We start from the raw sequence: 4,466 nt of genomic DNA on the forward strand, positions 1-4,466 counted from the left end.
ATGTGTACCGACTATACTGTATTAGTGTTAGTTAGGTATTATGGCACATTTTGGCTTCTCTTGATGTTATTACGTACGATAAGACATTTAAAAAAGTGGCAAGTACATCAACATAGATAATAGAATGAAAATGGAATTTAAACTCCCACGTACGTATGTATGTACGTATGTTTGTTCCTATATATGTATCGAACTGGGGACGTAGAAACGACGGAGAGGCTTCGTTCCTGCCGTAACCCCACAACAGGCTACAGCAGTCCGCTCACCCCACCACCGCCCCACATGGTTATTGTGCGGGTCGGCCTCCAATGGACTCCCACGAGAACGTCTTATTCCGGACGAGTGTGACCCCAATGTTTGCGTGGTAGATTAATTATACTGAACGTATACGTGGAGACAGTGTTTGCGCATCAATCGCCGACATAGTGCAACTGAGGCGGAATAAGGGGAACCAGCCCGCATTCGCCAAGGCAGATGGAAAACCGCCTTAAAAACCATCCACAGGCTGGCCGGCACACCGGACCTCGACACTAATCCGCCGGGCGGATTCGTGCCGGGGACCGGCACCCCTCCCCGCTCGGGAAGCAGTGCGAAAGACCGCACGGCTAGCCGGGCGGGCTTATATCCCCATAGTCGTCTGGTGAAATGTTATGATTACATTAATACAACGCAACTACGACGACAACTGAAACAAAAATATTAAACGTATGTAGGTTTTACTAGTGCAAAAATACATGTGTGTACCATAAATATGTTTAGTTTCTTGTAATAAAATGACCAAGTTTGACTCAGATAAAATATAAGCTTGCACGTAGGACGTTTAGTCAACTGCAGACTGTCGTCATACATTTGTTTACAACGATCACGTTGTCGTTCATAAATGTGTACAAAGGCGCTGCACAGCTTGTACTCAGTCACGCTATTCAAGTTACACGAATAAGGCTCATGTTATCAGGAAGCAGAAGGGTTGAAAAATGTCCAGGCTGAGGAACACACGAACGATTGTCCCTTTCGTTTCCAGCGTTACGTGTAGTGCAGGTGGGTAGTCCGTACTTTTCAGCACTTCCTATACAACGTGACAGCAACAGTGATGATTTTTGTCACCAGTGAAATCACAACATTTCGAATACTAATTATAACAGTTATTTTAAAAATTAAGACCAGAAGGAACGCATAAGCAAATAAATATAACATTAAACTTTTGATTGACATTGTGTGATGGCCATTAAAATTAATAACGAATACGAATATAGGTTTTCTGGAAGTGATTTTACGCAAGTGATCAAGTAATATTCTTTCTGATTAGAACCTGTAACATTTTCTATCATTCATAACAGTCTCCTCTGTTTTAATGGACCGATATATTTCTAAAATATTCTACAGTTCTTGAACGTACAGCTATACAACGCTTGATAATATTTGACGCAAAACTTATCGCAACAATAGCTTATCGTTATGGTAAAACTAAGTTGCTAAGACTTCGTTACAGTTCTATTTTACATTCACGTAAACACCGCATAAGGGCTAGGAAACTGCGCTGTGCTTCCATATTGGCTCCTACTTTCAGCTTCTTGTGAAACATTTCGTTGCACTCATTAATAAGCTTTATACATCTACGGTTGTCATCTAAAGTGTTGCCATATGCTGTTTAGAAAGTGCATCGTAAGATTTTAAAAACAATAAATCCACGCGCAAATCGCTACAGACTGCGGATTATTTGGTTGATTGCTAGTTTCACTCTACAGACGAGCGCGTCTTCAGATAGTCGTAACCCTGATGACAACACGTTAAAGAGTCACAGCTCCGCTCAGCATCATCGCCAACACAGTGTGTTGCAAATAATACGCGATATATGGCGGTTGGCCTGTGCATGTTTCCTGCCGGTCGCTGCTCCCTTGCAGACGATGCCTACCTTTGCTGTGTCTAGAGCAATAGTTTATAAAACGTCTTAAAAATGGTTAAAATTGCTCTAAGCACTATGGGATTTAACATCTGAGGTCATCAGTCCCCTAGAACTTAGAACTACTTAAACGTAACTAGCCTAAGGACATCACGCACATCCATGGCCGAGGCAGGATTCGAAGCTGCGACCGTAACAACAGCATGGTTCCGGATTGAAGCTAAAACGTCTTAGTACACAGAAATTTACAACACAGAAAACTTCCCGCTCCTCAGCATTCTTGCCCTTACAGAAAATCTAGGTTTATTTCCTTCTTTTTTAATCGAAATGTCTAAGAAATATTTGGGTCATTCACGTTAAAAGGGACGCGATGTTTAATGGCTGCAGAGTTGTCTTGCATGGAAATCCAGAGTAAATTTTCACACTCAGCAGCAGAGTCTATACTGATTTGAAACTTCCTGGCAGATTAATAGTGTGTGCCGGACCGGGACTCGAAACTCGGACCATTGTCTTTCGCGGGCAAGTGGAAGGTACTGGCGCAAGTAAAGCTATAAGGGCGGGTCGTGAGTCGTGCTTGGATAGCCCAGTCGGTAGAATACTTGCCCGCAGAAGGCAAATGTCCCATGTTCGAGTCGCGAGCCGTCACACAGTTTTAATCTTCCAGGAGCTTATAAGGCACGGAAATGTTTCTCGTGATGGGGTATTCGATACATTTGTTCAAGCCGACAGAGTAGTGATACTCCGATAAAATACTAAGTTTTCTTAAATGTCTCGATAACAAGATGAAAGACAAAATTAAACGTTTGTATTTGGTAGCTTTCCATTATATGCGACGATGCATGCATCCGAGCGGCGAGATTATTTCCTTCACGGTTGTCTGGACCGGCTTCCTGGTTGGCAGATTGTCGCTCTGCAGCGCTGCGAGCCAGTGCGTGACTACAGCCATTTTGTCATAGTTACATCAAAAGGCTAAACTTAAATTAGGTGCCGCCAGCCGGAGAGGCGGCACCCGAGGGAAAGAAAAATGTCACTTTAAAGCTGGCGATGATCAGGAAATTACGGGATTATGCGAGAGATTAAAACGGCCTTTGTTCCAGGAACAATGCCCTCGCCGAGGGAAAGCGAACTTTTTGCACTCATTTGCCTCGGCGTTCTTTTGCCAGCGCGAGGGGGAGGAAAAAAGAATTTGCGAAATGAAAAAAACAAACAGCACACTTGGTGAAATCAGAGCCGACGCTTTCATGCAGTAATTCGCTGATTCGCTTTTTAAAGTCGCTGAGCCCCACGGGTGGTGTGAAGCGGTGGCGGACCCCCCACACATGGACCCTAAAACCCACGGGGGCGGCTCATGCAGTTCCCCTTCATAGAAACAAGTCGACTCTTCCGACAGCTAACCATCATCTACAAAGCTTGGATTCTGTTTTAATATGTGGTACAAACTGCAAAATAGCATTCACTCGTATAAGAAAGAACAGTAATTTAACTTTTTAGCCAAGTTTGTTGAGGCAGAAAGAGGTTGTTTATGTCTGTGATTGTTGTCGAAGTCCCGGTAATAAACTGCACCTACATCCTGAATCGTCTTCAGACAAATAAATATGTTTAGACAGGGAGTTTTCTAAGTTGCACTACAGAACTAATATTGACACTGTTACCCCGTATATACAAGGTGAACAAATTTCATAGGTTGTTCAGGGATATTTTCTGGTTATTTTCTTACAAGATACCCAGGGTCTCTCGTGAATCTTTACAGAGAAGTAATGTGATTTTGAAGTACTCAGTTTTCTACCCAAATTACCTTTGTTCCTATGAAAATACCTTCACGACAGTGAAAAACACTGTGATGGACAATTACCAAAATTTATGACATAAAACACGGAGTAATACGACAAGCCTCGAGATCCAACAGTACTGCATTGTGGTTGTCGTTGCTGCAGCAAGAAGTCAACATGCCGCGTGGTTGTAATTAAAGTGCCGCTACTCAGGGAAGCCCATTGCGAACTGTAATTACCGTATGGCAGCGAAACTTGGTGGATAAGCTAATGCGTTAATGCGGAACCAATTTAAGGGGGAAGAAATTAGTTCCAATTTTGGCCACCATCTTCAAATCTGGTGCTGTACAGCGTCTCTTCGGCGACTCCGGTGCTCATATTGATGAAATGAAATCAACATTATGACTTTCTCACTTGTTTGACCTTCCTGCCCACGTCCGTTCCCAATCTACTACACATGGAAACATTTCTATACGTCTTCCTTGCATTCACAGCTTCAGATTTGCACCTGGTGGCCGGAATTGGAACTAATTTTTTTTTTCCAGCCCACAATGTACCTCTGTGAGTAGCTGCATTTTGATTATAAACATCGGATAGCCCAACTCTTCGTTAGTTAACATATATATATCACAATGTATCACTGTTAACTTACAATTAACACTGTCGAAAAGAAAAATATCCGAGCCAGAAACGAGCTGCATCGAATGCAAGCTTCAGGGTGAAGATTAAAGCGAACATTACATGTGTTAACAGCAAGTACTGAGACTGAACGGAACAAGTTTGTTTCCGTACAAAAC

Source organism: Schistocerca serialis, chromosome 1 (assembly GCF_023864345.2).
Source record: "Schistocerca serialis cubense isolate TAMUIC-IGC-003099 chromosome 1, iqSchSeri2.2, whole genome shotgun sequence".
NCBI lineage: Eukaryota > Metazoa > Arthropoda > Insecta > Orthoptera > Acrididae > Schistocerca > Schistocerca serialis.